Source organism: Pinus tabuliformis, chromosome 4_2 (assembly GCF_031772625.1).
Source record: "Pinus tabuliformis cultivar Carrire ecotype Pingquan chromosome 4_2, CPIR1, whole genome shotgun sequence".
NCBI classification, from domain to species: Eukaryota; Viridiplantae; Streptophyta; class Pinopsida; order Pinales; family Pinaceae; genus Pinus; species Pinus tabuliformis.
Window position 1 is genome coordinate 209071834 of NC_142304.1, and position 17093 is coordinate 209088926.

The following is a 17093-nucleotide window of genomic DNA, read 5'->3' on the forward strand; positions in this document are numbered from 1 at the left end:
ACACAGAAGGCCTCAATAGGCACTTCTCCTTTTAATTTGGTCTATGGGAAAGAGGTTGTTCTTCCTACAAATGTAGCTATTCCCTCTCTATCCCTAGTTCAATTTATTGAAGAAACTCCTTCCTCTTCTATGCAATTAAGGCAATCACAAATCCTCAAACTCGAAGAAGAAAGAGATAAAGCCAAGATCATACATGCACATCATCAACAGTTAGTCAAATCTTCATTTGATGCAAATTTTGTAAGTCCTAAATCCTTTCAACTCGGAGACCTTGTATTGAAGTGGGATAAAGCACATGAGGAAAAAGGTAAGCATACCAAATTCCAAAGAATGTGGCTTGGCCCATTTCAGATTGCGGAACAAATCGGCCCATCAACGTTTCTATTGCAAGATTTATCAGGCAAGAGAGATTCTCTACCTATTAATGGGCAGATTTTGAAGAAATTTTTTTCATAGAAGATAACCTCTTCTATCCCTTGTACACTATTGCCTTTACTTTTCCTAGGAAAATAAAAGTTAAATAGTATTTACTTTTGGCCTTTCAATAAAAAATTTCTTTAAATATTTTGATTTTTTGCTTGTATAAGTAGAGATTGTTAAGAATATAACTATGACATTTGAAAAATAAGCTAAGTTCTATTTCTCTGAAATTTGCTTGTTTTCCACCAAAATCATTTATCCTTTGTGAAACCTCAACTTTATAAAGAGACCTTTGTTCTATTATCAGCGAAGAAAAGTATCTTTAACAAAGCAAAGACTATATGTAGATAAGCACCTTTAACTCTATAATTGGCATCCAAAAACTCTTAAGGAGTCAATGGTTCTCCTCATCTAGTAAAATTTTCTCTTTTTAGTGTAATTCTAAAATATACTAAAACCTAAAGGATAAGAGGTCTCATTAAGAGCCAACTTACCATGTTCATAGGGAAATAATAAACTGACATTACCAATACTGCATATCAAAACAAGGTAATGGCTTGAGATTATTTTAATCAAAAGACAAGGGGTCTCATCACAAGCCAGCTTGTTCAGTTGAATTACAACTAGTGAATGGCATTGTCACTTTTTGGCCACCAAACCAAGACAATGACCTTTAAGTAGAAAAAAGGAAAATTTTAGAAGAAAAATAAACTGTTTAAAAAAGAAAGAGAAGAGAATAAGTATATGAGTCTGAATTTATCTCTAAAAATTGCACTCTTATCTGGATGGGATATTGAATCATTGATGGTTAAAAGGTAACCCTGTCGAGGCTATGGACGCCTACTAGCAGCAGAGGCTCTACCTGTGACAAATGAGTACATCTAAAAGCTAATATGCAAGAGCCCCCTGCTTTATCTTTAAACCAAGTAAAGACTGATATAGACAAAGGAATTTTCATTTTGAAGAGGATATCAAGTGGATGGTAATTAGGTGAGTTTTGTTTTCTTATTCAGAGAAATGTTACTTATCTTAAATTTCATGTAATTCCTATTTTCTGAACTATCTTTATTTTGGAATTTTTAGAAGTTTCAAAAAACTATCAGAGATAATTGGTTCTTCCAGTGAATCGCCAATTGTTGTACTGTTCAACAACCCCCCATTTATTGATTTAATAGTTAATATTCTATTAATAAATGGGGACCCTTTATAAAAAATACTCCGAAAAACTTAACACTTAAGCGCTTTCTTTTTGAATTCTTAGGAATAAATTTCTAAATAATATAAGGTATCAAGCCAAATCCCTTTACGACTAGCAATTCTCGCTTTATCGCATATCGCTAGATCATGTGTGTCAAAGGTTAATTAACAAACCGGGATTTGTGAATTGCGATAAGAAGGGATCACCATAATAAACTTATGGTATCATTAAACTTTCCATTTAAAACTAAGGCTTAAAGTATTTCTTGTAGAATAAAGTGCCTATCGCAATCGCATATCGGCATTCACAAAAAGCACAACTAACAAAACCTTTGGAATATGCGAATTGTGATATTGCGACATAACAAGCCAAAACTCATTGCATCGCGACGCTTTACTCAAAGGCCAATCTTGTAAACTATGAAAAGTTTGTGAAACGCGATATGACCCGGACCCGATGGAAGTATGTGATAAATGTTATAAACTTTGATTAAGTCCGGCGCATAGTAAAAGGTCACTTTATGCAATAAATATTTATTCAAGAAAAATGTGCTTTAAACGATAAAAGGTACGCCACTCACATCGCATCTCGCAAAATTCTAAACAACTCCGAAATAATGCATAATCGAAAATGCGATATTGCAATTTGTGATATTGCGATAATCTTTATCACAATCGCATAATCGACATTTCGCACTTTAAACTCATCACCTTAAAGTTTTTGCTTACACGTTTGCAATGTGATGGCTTAAATGATAACAAAGGCCATGATAAAAGATCTTAGTGAGTACTTAATGAGTTGTAATGGAATTCATGTTTGAAATGGCTTGATGTGATTTGATATCTTTCATCTGCATTTTCGAATAAAATCTTCTTCCTTGTCACCTTTCAGAATTAACTGTATCATTGAATTTTCACTGTCATTTTCACTCTGTGTTTATCTGATAATCTTCGTTGCTCCATTTCAGGGAACCTCCAAAGAAAACAACATTGGAAAAGCTGACGAAGAAGAGAAAATCTAATACATCTGAGAAATCAGACATGATACCACTTTTATCTGATACCACCTGCAACAAAGACAGAGGAACCACATCATGGGAAGTTATGTATAACCTACTGGAAGAAGAGAAACATAGACCACTGGAAACAAATGCAACAACTAATGTCGAAGAATCATCAGACTCTTCATACTTTGAGGCAGCATGTTCATTTTTACATATAATAGTTGCAAGACCTAAGATATTACCATACACAGATATGGTAAAATGGGTGATTGATGATGTAGATGTCTCAGACAGAACTTTCAGAATTAAAGACATGAGGTCATGGGGTCTTTCACACCAGACAATCTGCGCCAGATGTACCATCTACCAGAGCCTCAAAAGCTCTATAACAAATATTTCCTTGAGAATTTCTCCAAAGAGAACGAGGACCCACAGTACACAAACCTAGAGTTCAGGTGGAGGCAAATTCAAATGGGAGAAATCCAGTATGTACCTGATTGCATCCCTCTCTGCCCCACATAATTTTGCAGTTGCGATGATGTGTAGATTATTTGGTAAAGTTGATAGCACCAAATTTTCTATGGAGTGGCTTCCATTAATTGATGTAGCAACTAACACAACAATTATGAACTGGAGTCAAATTTTATCAGACAATTTAGCAATGGTTATTAGGGAATGGCCTTGGCCAAGAAGCAGACAAAGGTCAGTTCCACTTCAGCTCAATCAGGGAAGATTCCAATCATTGACCTAGACAAGGAATGGGAGCAATTCAATAAGAAGCTCCAAACAGGAACAAATCTTGAGGAAACATATGAATTGCAGACCTCCAAACAAACTCAGCACAAAGCAAGTCCAAAGATGACAGAACAAGGGGCTATAAATACTCAAGATATTGAGGTTATTCTTGTATTTCCTACTTCCGAAATTGTCTTTAAAATTGAAGAGATACCTCCATTGGATATATTCTACAGTCCTACTCAGAAGGTTGTAGTTAAAAGACAGGAAAAAAAAAAGGAAATTAGACACCATGGTTGTTGCAACTCTAGAGAACAAATCCATGGATGTTGTGTGGAAGGACACTCCTATTGACCCATCAGAAAATCTTATGAAGTTGTCACAGTTTGTAGGAGTTTATACCACAGTGACCATTGACAAAGCAACGGAAGTCCAGCTGCTACTAAAAGAAAAATAATAGAAAATTCTTCTGCTTGAACAGCAATTAAAACAAGAAAAAACTAATCAGCAAGCAGAACAACAAGTAGCTCATCTTCAGAGAGAATTCGAGCACATGAGGTTACATCACCAGGCCATCTTATCAGAAAAGGACTTGCAAATTCGCCAAATGCAAGCCATGGTGGATAGATTTAAAGATAATCCTCAAATTGACAAGTTCATTAAAGAAGCAATCAAGCTAAATTCCCTATTAATACAGTAAGAAGAAATGTTCTGCCGGAAAATATCACATATTAACCCTTACTTTTAGACAAGTGATAAATTGACAAACCAAGCAATTGATATGAGGTTTGAATATGAAGAAATCCATAAAAAGATTTCTGAATTTATAACCTAGCAGGTGTCTGATGAGGGAAAAAAGGTCGACCTACCAAATATAGAAGAATCCCACAAAGAAATTCTATTTACATATTGCGATACATGTCGGTTAAAACAAGCAAAAAGGGTGACAATGACAGCAGCAGGTGCAGCAAGCAGAATAATTGAAGTCGTTAATGAAAACCTCTGTAGTGCCACCCTTGTCAAAGAGTGCATACCAGGGTCTCTACCAAATATCAAACAACTAGAACAACAGTGGAAACAAACAGCGCAGACCAAGGAAGAAGCAATTAAACAGCTGACCAAACTGGATTGGGAGACATACTGGCAGTATCTAGTAAAACCACATAGCCAGTGGATGACTTTGTAGTGTTTAACTACCTCTGCACAAAATATGGTGCCAGCTTTGTTAGATGCCATATTTTTTGGACAGTTAAAATCCACAATTGTCCAACTGCCTCAGCTCAAACCAATGATCGACATTTGCAATCTCAAAGATCAAGTTATCCAACTAAGATAGTTCAAGTTGAAAGAAGCTCATCATTAGTTTAATTCTATTTTTAGTTTTATTTTTTCTTACTCTGAGGAAGGTTGTTTAAAACCTCAGTTTTTTTTTATAATATATTTTTGAGGCATGTATTTTAGTATTTAAACCCCTCTCATGCATTTAGAGAGGGGTCCAGAATTTTATCAAAAAACTCTTTTCAAGGCATTACAGTTCTGTATTTTCTGGAAGCTTTTGATGAAATTAATGGAACAAGATCTATTTTCTTTGAATATCGAGCATGCTCTAATGAAATTACACTTTTGTACTCTTAGAGTGTATTTGATTGGATGAAATTGGATTGATATTGCTAAGCCCATGAGCAGGAACTTTCATATATGGTACTTTTATCATATGATTGTGTTTTATTTATGCATTAGCAATACTCTTTCTTTTGATTGTCTTATGTATGAAAATTTGAGTTGTAGTTCTGCATTATTGTACTTTTGTATGATGTTTTAGCTCTGGTTCTGTTTTGAATACATGAAAAATTACTATATGCGGTATAGTTTTCTCAATTTACTTTGTCTAACTAGTTATCCAAAACAATTATCATTAGACGATTTCATTTCTTTTGGCAATTCAACGATCTTTATTACCAATTGCTTTGAGACATCTCTGTAAATCGCATATCTTAGTTTATTCCCGAGTATATATATAATCAGATAATGTTAGATTAAGATATATTCATGTGTTTATTATTTAGATTAGATTATACGTAGTTGAATCATCCCCCGATACATCTTATCTCACCCCAACAACATTATCAAATCAATCCTTTCTAGGAAACTAGTCCCATTACCCCAAGTCAGAGCCACTGTACCAAATAGAAAAGGAACTCCTTTTAAGGTCCGGACCAGGTTGTTATCCCCCATGTTGTCGTAGTGAATTTTGAGGCTTCAACACAACTCCATCTCGTCCTGGATGTATCTATGTAGGCAGTCGCGGTACTTGAGTACCAAATATTTCTCAGAATCCTTGATACACACCTTTGTGCAAAGGATAAAAAAAACATTGGTAGACTCCGACACATCTTTGTCCCTTCCCTGCCACAACGTGGTCCACTTTATGTATTTGTCTTCATAGCTCCCGACAGGGTAGCATTGCTCCTTGATGGCGTCATGGAATGAATTCCAACTGGGAGCGGATGAAAACAGTGAGGTCATACTTTCATCCTTCTGCTCACAATAGGTTTCCCACCAATCCTTGACATGGTGGGCAGCTTTGAGAAGAGCAAAAGTAATCTTTTCTCAGCTGGAAAAACCATGAATAGAAAAATATCCTTCTAGTAGATTCAACCATTTATCTACTGTGCCTACATCTATTTGGCCCTCAAATATGGGAATGTCAAATTTTACTTGTACCTTAAAAGGTGTGGAGCCTCCAGAGTGGCTGTTGGATGTGGATGCGACACCGATGCGAAACGGTTGAATGATCTGGGCAAAGTTATCCATCATCGCATTCCTTTGTTTCCCGAGGGCCTCCTTGAGCAATATTTTGATAGGATCTCCTGCTCCTTCGTCTTTTTTTTCTTCCCCATGGGAGGCGATCGGGATTTCCGAGGCTGGTCTTGCAACAATTCAACTAGTTCGAGCCCTAACTCCTTATATCCCGACCTTGTTGGGGACATGCAAAGGAAAACAGAAAAAGAGCAAACCGCTCTGATACCACTGATCCAAATTTAAACAGGAACGCAACAAATTACAGATATAACCATAAATACAGAGATGCAACAGAAATAACACTATCTTTCATTAATATCAAATAATGAAATATGCTTACAAACATAATGGAAATGAGACTAGCATGTGCGATGGTAGCTTATCTCTGAGAAGAGATGTGGCGGCTACATGCCTTTCAACTGAGTTACAATGAGGCTCAAGGGACTTTTTATTATTGAACAATAAGAGAAAACCCTAAACAACCAAAAACCCTAAACCGAGGAGATGTAACACCAAGAGTTTATGGGCCTCGTTGGGGTTAGTTGGGCAGCCAACTTCCCGGGGTCGTAACTTGGTCATATTATCTTTGTTTGACGGCCATGATACCTTGTTGGAAAGACTGTTTCGAGGACTTCAACTAAAAATGTGAGTTCAATTAAATTTCTTGGAGGAATATTTCCAAAAAAAAAACATCGTTTAGGACCTCAAAACGGCTCTAAAAGTTCAGGACCCAAAAAACTGCCAAAAATAGTAAATTGTGCTACAATTAAGGAAACTGAAAAACTGAAAGAAACAATGGTGGGGGTCCACATGGAATAGGCCGGTGGCCACCAATAACCACCTAGATAATAGGCTCCTTCTAGTTTTTTATCTCCCTTTATTGAGTTTGACATAGTTCCTGTAGAGAGTGGACTTATCTCCTTATATGATATTTTTTCCTTAATGAAATTTATTTGATCTCCTTTTCCTCAATAGATCTCCAACCTTCCTTTTTCCTTCTTCACCTTAGCTTTGATACCATGTTAGAAAATCGGAAAGGCGAAAATATTTTCTTATGCTGATAATTACTTATGATAGTATTATGTTCTTATTAACTTCTTTACGTTCATTATTTGTCATCTTCTCGTCAAGAAATTATCAAAGCAAAAACATGAAGATCAATGACACTAGAAGTAGGCACTTAGCCAGGTCTAAAACTCCCATATAGGGGAAAACCCAGTCAGAAACTCTTCTTTCAGTAGATTCAAAATGAGATAGACCAAGACCTTAGACCAACAGACTTTCCTTCTCCACCAATTCAACCTTCCAAGATAATTTAGTAGTCTCTTCTTATCGAGGAGCTTCAACCCAACAACAATCTAGAAATTTGACTTCCCTGCTACAAAATTCTGACCCACAACTACAAAATTTTGGCATAGCTTCAACTCTACAGTTTTTGGCCCCTCCAACAGTTTCACAGCTTCACACGTGAGAGAGAGAGAGAGAGCGATAATTTTGACTTCTTATGCTTAAGAGAGACCTCCTTCTTCTTCGCTATCCCTTTCCTCTTCTTTCCTTGAAATTTTCACTTCTTTTGGCCCTAGAAGCTGCAGATCAAACATTATGAGTGAGAGTGACAAATGAGGTCGAGTTCTTGCCTTTATATAGGTGTTTATGCCCCTCAGTTTAGACTGACTTATCCAATTTGAGGCTGACTTGGTGGAGGAGGCCTAATTGACCTATTTTACAATAAAATATATTTCTTCTTTGACAAATAGAGACCAAGAAGGGTCTTTTACAATACGACATAGACAATGACACTTGATATAAACCCTAGAATCTTACAATGGAGGATTTGGCCTATAACCAATTGACCCAAGCATGAAACCCATGCTTTAATAAGTCAGTTTCTTCAATAATAAAATCATGATTCAAATACAATTATGAAGACCGACACTAGTTACATTCTTCAACAAGGGGTGCCCACGAATGTGTTTAGAGGAGAATTCTAAGGAGAATGTGTGCCCACAAAACATTCTGGTTGGAGACAACATAGAGAAGGCATATTAGATTGGATCTTCTATTGAGAAAATCAAACAAATGTCCTTAACTCATGTTGTAAAAGAGTCTTGATTTTTGGGTGTTTGTTGGAAAAGCACAATGGCACTGAGAGGGGAGGTCATTGAAAGATTGTTGGTTCAGTGAAGGGATTCTCTTGCTTTATGAAATCCAGAGGAGAAACTGCATGTGGCTTTGTGCAAGATCATAGCTCAAAGGATTGAAAGGAAAACCTTATTAATTTTATGGCTATGAAGGAGAGTGACCTTATTTTTTCCACCGTTTGTCATTGAATGAAAGTTTCTTTGATGGCATCCTGATCTAGCTATGAGGTGGCCAACTGCAGAGGATTTAAACAAATAGTTGAACCTATGATCGGGTGGAAAAAGGAAAACCCTTCATCAATTGTAGGTAGCATTAAATTAAATGAGATAAATGTTTTTATGTTTCATCCTTCTATATGATGTCTATTAATTGACCTGTGATGGATGGTCATGGTTGTGTACATAATTGTTTCTTATTGGAATGTGAATTAAAATGTCCTTGTACATGGTTGTATACCTGAGTTTATAAATGAGGAATAAATTTGGCTTTGACTTCAAAGTTCCTCTCCATTTACATTGTAGGATGTATTGGAGACTTTGGTTGTATAAACCTACCAAATTATTTCCTTTATTTCATATTCACATTTTAACCCACATAAAATCAATGATTTTTCGAAATTTTAACTAATCAATATAGTCTAATTTAAGAACAAGTTTGACCATCTTCCCTAATTTAATGGGGATCTTGAATTTTCCCTAAATTAGTGGGGACTTTGTTGTATTTTTCTATATTTTCCAAAGTTGGCATTTATCTTTTATCTTTTAAAAAGTCATTGTTTCTAAATATGAATTTTTCCATATTTCTACTCTAGTATATACTGTAAAAATTTATGTATCTAGGCAGATATTAAATTGAAGCCTCTCTTAGGTTCACATATGATATCCTACACATCATGATTTAATTCTAGAGCAATGAGTCAGCTATGATATCCTACACGTCATGATTTAATTCTAGAGCAATGAGTTCTCACTCATCAGAGAGGAACCTCAGGTAAGAACTTTATAAGTTCCTTAGTTAGGAATAAAAAGTTTAATTAATGTAGATTTTATTTTTAATGAGGCCCGAGGAGGCTTTAATCATATGCACTAATATAACATTTTCCTGAATTAATAGAATTTCGTAATTTACAAACAAACAAAAAAAATTGATGTGGCACGCAGAATTTAACAAATTAATTTAAAAATTTGCTACATGACACTGGTGCATATTCAGTGATGAGTAGTAAGAATAAAACTAGTTGAGCCCTTATGAAAGTGTGACAAAAACCCACAATTATAATACTCGGCAAATTTACATGGCACGATTCACAAAATAAAAAGATTTTGAAATAGATCTACAAGGAATGCTCTAATGAAAATTTTCTAAAATTTATATTATATTATAGAAATAGAATCTAATATATTTATAATATTAATATTTAAATTACCATGAAATAGGTTGGTAGAATTACTTAAAAGTATATTATTTAATAAATAAAAGATAAATATAAATTTGTGCAGAACATGGGGTAGGTCTGTGGCCCATTGAGAGATGGAGTATGTCTAAAAGAAAAGGCCCCATGGAAATGCTTTCATAAATAGTAAAAATATTTACATAAATTATAAATAAATATAAATCCCATGGAAATGCTTTCATAAATAGTAAAAATATTTACATAAATTATAAATAAATATAAATTTATTAATATTTAAATGTTTCAAATGAGAGGCATGTGGGGCATAATATATTGGGAAAGGAAATAATTCTTTGTAAAATGACCCAATGAGGAAGGTCCATTCGTGTGACACTTGGCAATTGTAGGTGGGAAATGAGCTATTAGGCAAAATGAAAGGATCTCAAATTTAAAAATGGTATGACAAGATTACTTGACAAAAATTCTTCAAATTATTATATTATACAAATATAATATAATATAACTAAATAATAATATTTAAATGAATGGAGGAAATGCTCAATTACTTTACTTCATTACTTATTGATTAAATACTATATAATATAATACCAAAAATTTATAACAAAGGTCCACAAGAAATATTAGGAGAATGGGCCGATCGTATGACACGTGGTGGGCATCCCAGGATTGAATCGTCATAGCACATGAAATGGTCCTTCATGAAACTCACATGAACCTACCTAACAAGAAAGGGATGCCCCCATGACACTTGGGGAATGTGAGCACCCGTAGTGGAGGCAAATAGAAGGGTCTTCAAAAGTAGCCCCACTAATGTCCTAGGTTCTATATATTATAGACATTAAATGAATAACAGAAATATAATTATTAAATTTATATTATGTTTAATGTTTTGGAAAATGAACTAAGGGAATTGCTTGGTTGTGAATAATAAAATAAATGAATTGTAGAAAGAGTTGGTTAGTGTTTGCTCACTAAAATATTTGGTAATAAAAATATTACTATAATCTTAATTAATAATATTATAACAATAATAACAACATTAAATAATATTAATTTTTAATATGATAATGACACGAAATTCGCTACTTTAATAATTAGCTTAATGCATGTATATGTGGATTTCTAATACAACAAAATGCATACAGACACCGAGGAATGACATGGTAGGGCGAGAGGGGGCATGGTGTTAATAAGGCACCACCCTCGAGGTGACATGGTAACCTGGAATTTCACATGTCACATCGTTTGATACATGTTAGTGGTACATTCAAGTTAACGTGACAAATTATTGAATCTTTAAAGGGCTTTCATTTGGTGCCCCAAACTTATATTTTGATGAAATTTGTATCGATGCAAAGCTCTCAATGAGCAGAGAACAATGGTAGCCTCATAAATGATGTTTGAGTAGAGTGAAAGAACCAAAAAAATTATGACTCCCATCTCCTTAAGATGACTTAGGAGGTTGGGTGTGTTACATAGGTCCACGTAGGTGAAGCACTTTACTCCAAGTAGCATGTGTCAAGGTCAAAGGTTATGATGATTAACAAAATATATGAGGTATGACCGCTACTCCCCAAGGTCCATTTCTTCTCCTCCAAGGCACCAAATCTCTAACATATCTCTAAGGGCATGTGCCTCCTCAAGAGACCACCACACCTACATGTCTACTCCCTCAGCCTAAACATCCTCAAGCCAAATGTAAGCCTCTATGAAAACAACCAAACAACCCCATGTTGTCTAGGGCTCAACGACCATTTTCAAAATGTCCATTGCTCCTCCAACACAAGGCGTCCTCCAAGCAAGAAACGTCCCTTCATGTGCCAACTATATGAATAATTCACCAAGTTCCATAGGTCTATAATGCTCCCAAAAAGATGTCATACAAACATACACACATGGTCTAACAACTCAAGAAGTAGACCATCTCCAATGTGCAAGACCATCATGGAACACCAACGGCCAACCATACTCCATGTACTTCATCTTATGAATCGCCCCCAAACATGGTGTAAAGACTTTCAAAGTAACCCCAATAGTTAATAGTTTCATGCAACTAAATGGAGTTAAAAGTACTATAACAAATAGGGTTGATAATTAATTAGTTAAAGCACTCATTCAAGGGGGGTTACAGTGAGAAATTATCAAGCTCATGTAAAACTTTCGACTCTAGGTGACTAAAGTCCTTATAATCTCAATTAAACAAGTAATAATTGAAGTTAATTAATGCAAAAAGTAAATTCAAAGCATAGCATAAATCACACATAGTTGGAAATTAAAGGGTGGAAGCATAAAAAATAGTTACACTCGTACACTAGTAATTACTCCTTCAAAATTATATTTTCATTCCTTCAGAAAGACTTCAAGGAAGCCTCCACACACTGCGAAAACCAAGTAGTTGTATGGTTACCGCAATCACCATGAACTAATTAGAACCTATCTAATAAGTACAATATGTTGTATGGTTGGTTGATCTAGATAGTTACAGTGTATGCTTGACTGTATGGACGGATCCATGTGATTGTACAAATATTTGTACTTACAATTGTATTGAATTGTGCAGATCCTTGTATAGCCTATACCACTACCTCGATTCACCTCTCCGTAGTTCCCTGCCCACTCTCTATCTCTCTCTATATATCTCTCAACTTGTTCAACTACTCAATTGTATTACTATGTGTGAACCCTCTATGTTGACCACTCTCTATTGCTCTCTACATATCTCTCAACTTGTTAAACTACTCAATTGTATTACTATGTGTGAACCCTCTATCTTGACCTGTCTTTGTAATTTTAGTTGAGACAAAAACTCTCATTTATTTTTTAATATACTCATAGTTCAAGTCATACATGCATGAAATATACTTTCTAGACTCAATTATAAACAAAATATTTTAATTTAAGTGAATTACAAATAGAATTACTTTTCAAAAATATAACTATCATCAATTACTTAACACACTTCTATACCAAATATATGAAAATGTTCCAATCCAAGCTATATTTCTCTACACTCCCTCTTAGTGAAAGGAATTATGCTCCAATCCAACTATCTCTAAATGCCTCAAGCTTCCCTTTTCCCAAGGGCTTGGTCAAGATATTAGCTACCTCTTGTTCCATGGGAATATGTTGGAGCTTCAATGTTGTTGTTTGAATCATATCTCATATGAAGTGATCTCTACCGTGTTAAGATAAGTGCCATAGAAATCCACTCTCTGCTAAACCCAGATACTACCATTGATTTCAAGCTAAAACAACACCCTAAGGTGACCTTTTTATCTATTGCATTGCCTACCCAATATGAGTTTGAATACACTTACAAATTCAGTTCACCATCTCCATGATATCCCAAAAAATACTCCATTATGCCCCTCAAATACCTAAGCACATGTTTTGCTATATTCAATGTTTTTTCCTTGGCTTTGCCTGGAACTAAGTCAAGGTTTTCACTATAAAAAAAGGCATAGGGCTCCTTCCCACTTACTTCAAAGTCTTAAGGCTACTCTATGTACACACCTTCCTTAATGATCCCATTATGGAAACTTGTATTCATGTATATATGATGTATCATCCATCCCATAAATGAAAAATAGAACATAACTACTCTAATGGAAGTGTAACCAACCATTGGAGCAAATGTCTCCTCAAAATCCACTCCCTCTCTTTGGGAGAAACCTCTCACCATAAACTTCACCTTGAAATTCGCAATGTTGTGATTTGAAGGATGCTTAATCTTGTAGAGCCACCTAGAACTTACGACTTCCTTCCCCTCTAGCCTTATAACTAAGTCCTAAACATCACCCTTCATGATGTAGATGCACTCCAATATGGAATCCCACCATACATGTTGGTTTTTTTCCTCCTAAAAGTTGGAAAGCTCATTATCTAAAATTCTAGTCATCAACGCCATGTAGTCTAGAAACTTCTTCAAAGATTTGTGCTCTCTAGATGTGTTCCTCGAAGTCTCAACATGTTCATGAAATCCCTATATCTGAATGAACCATTGAGGTATCCTGATAGAAGTGGAAGATGTTATTATCTCCCCTCTTCACCTGATGATTGTTGTCCTACTTTGTAAATCACTGGGGACCCAAGCTTAGCCTTTGTAGCTTCCTAATCATCCTCCATCATTAGGTCTAGAAAGTCCTTAGATCTGTACTCTCTACTTGGGAAAACAACCTTCGCATGCTTCCCAAACCTACACCCTTTGCATACACTATGTTGTTCAACATTGTACTCTAGAAAACCTATGACTACCTCCCTCAAAATAAGCAACTCCATGTGATGCAAGTCCGAACCTCTTGTGCTACAACTTGAGCAAGTTATGTACACTAAGGCTCAAATAAGGTTACCCTACAATGTATACAAATTACCTTCTCTAACCTCTATTACCTTAGTTGTATCTGCACTATAATCCTTCAACCTTATCCAAACTTGCTAACTCCTGAAATTGCAAACATGTTTATCCTCCATAATGGACATTGAGAGTATATTCTTCCTGAGACCTAGAACAAACAGGATGTCAAAATCTAAAGAATTATCTAACTCAAGCCAGACGAATATAGGACCAACTCTTATTACAAGGTGCTTGGCATCATTACCAAGCTCAACTTGTACTCTTAAATCTTTCTTATTCGGAGTATAAAATAACTACTAGTTTGATGCCATATGTTGAAATGCCCAACTTTTCACAAAACACACATCCCTGAAAATTGTGTTGGTAGAAAGAAAAGATACCATTGAAAAAATCTTCTTGAACTTTGTAGCAAACTCATTCGTTTGAGTTTCTACAAAGGCTACTACCCACTTTTGTTGTTGCTCCCCTTTACCCTTCTTCTTTGAACACTATGATCCATAATGACCATGCTCATGACAAATGAAGCACTTGATTGTACTCATGTCCTTCTTTCCTTACTATGAGATTAACTCCTCATTCTTTCTCTTACCCTTGCTAGGACATTTACCTTTTCCCTTATTTAACTAACCAAATAGAGCTAGGTTCTCATTACCACCTTTCTTGTTGGCCTTTGTCTCCATCCAAATCTCCTCTTGAATATAGTGATCCCAAAGCCTCTCAAAGTTAGAAAGGTTCTCCCTAGCACAAATACCTTTTACAAATTGTTCCCATGAAACTAGAAATCCATACAATGCCATATTCACTAGTTTTACATCTACAAATTGATAATGAACCTATGGCCTTCATTAGCTTATTGGTGACTAAGCCTAATAAAGTCACTATGGCTCTATGTCTTTTCCGCAATGTCATCTTGATGTTTATGTTATCAATTTGAGAAAAGCATACAAGGCATCAAGCATCTCCTTCATTGTCTTCTTCTCGAATATGTGAGAGATCAAATGATATTTTATGACATCCAAAATTATCTACTTGACCTTCGATGTCCTCTTCTTGTGAGTTGCCAATGATAGGTGGAGTCACAACATCTTTGACAATATCCTTGAGATATCATTCTCTTCTAATGAGAGTGTAACATTCACTTTCCATGAATAAAAAAAAAAAGCACCATCCAATCTGTCATCAAACATAAAGCTAGTTGATGCCATTTCTAAGATATAATATGCAAACTCCCAAAACTATAAATAAAACTCGGAAACTCTCTAATTGTTGATCCTTCTTTTTGTCAATTGATTTATCACTACAAATCCTTAAGAATTTCAACTAGAGAAATTAGCTCTTACACCATGTAAAATTCCAAGCTTATGTGTCTATCATCTCAATTAAAAAGCAATCATTGAATTTAATTAATGCAAAAATTAAAATCAGGCGTAGCATCAAATACATGAAAGCTAGAAATTAAATAGTGGAAGCACATACAAAAGTAATTACTCCTTCAAAATCAACTTTTCATTCTCCACAAGTTGCTAATGTTGGAAACACTAAGAGGGGGGGCGAATCAGTGTTTCTTTTCAATTGTTACTTTTACCAGTTAGATCACTTATATTTAGAACACAACATGAACAATAAGAATAAATGTTTTTATTAATTTCTTTTTCAAAATAAATCAAGTACAATGTATATAGGGCTCCAACCCTAAATGAAGACACCGATCTTCAATCTCCTAGGCTGAAAACCTGTTGCCAAGCACCAACTTGGACTTTTGTGAGGCTCCAGCCTCTAGGGCACCAACCCTATCTTCTCAAGGCACCAACCGTGTGTTTAGAGGCTCTAATCCCTAGGGCACTGACCCTATCTTCTCAAGGCACCAACCTTGTGTTTAGAGGCTCCAACCCCTAGGGCACCAACCCTTCTCTGATACAGGCTCTGACCTGGTTTCTTGAGGACACCGATCCTCTAGGGCTCCAACCCTATCCTCCAAGGCACCAACCTTGTCTTTTCGAGGCTCCAACCCACTGCAATACTTCGTCAAAATATGTTTGGTAGTAACTCACGACTCCCAATGTCTTATTCAACGAGCCCTGTCAATCTTCAGTTATCCCTTCACTTTAGTCTCTATGTCTCGTCATCAATGACAACCTTATTCTTCATATGAAGGTGTCTCCGTTGTTCATCATGGTCTTCAACATTATCTTCAAGACCTTCAAGGCGTCTTCAATAGTGTCTCCAAGGTGATGTCTTCAATCTGGAACCTTCTTCAAGGTTACTCCACAAAGGCTTCAATCAAATTCTCCAAGAGTGTCTTCAAGAGTTCTTCAATAATGCTCCCAACAAGATTACTTCAAACCCAAAGCAACTTCCTCTAGGTTACTTCGTTAGGATTTCAATGATGACTTCTTTATTAGGTTTCCTCAAGTTTTGTCCTCACAAAGTGTCCTCAAAATTCTCTTCAAAATCTGCTCTAAAGGATTCCGAAGACTGTCACTTGGTTCCTCCAAATGATGTTTCTTCAATGATTTTGCACTGCCCCTTTTGCTTGGGTCTCTTGCCAATCCTTACAACCCACTTTCCAAAACAAACTAAGTCACTTCTGATTAACGTTCTTTTACAAGACTGTGAGATTCTTAGGTTTGTAACTACAATAAGAACTGTAACTCGAATCCTTTGTCTTGAGCAAGTGAGACACCACAGCCCAGCTTGGGTACAATCATTGTCTAGGATAAAGACGATCTATTACAGGTGTAATCTGAGGTTACTATTCAGCAAGGGATATGATTTTAAATCACTATTCCACACAAGCTTCTAAACCATTGTTCCACTGTAAATTGGAGGACTTCCAAACCTGCTGTTCCACTGGCAGATAGAGGAATTTCGTGATGATGTTCCACTGTCAGATAGAGGAATTCCGTGTTGTTGTTCCACTGTCAGATAGAGGAATTCTGAGTTGTTGTTCACACCTTTGTTTGAGCTACAGTCTGTACCTTAGTCCAAGCTACAGGAGGTAAAGAGATCATACCATGGTACCTCA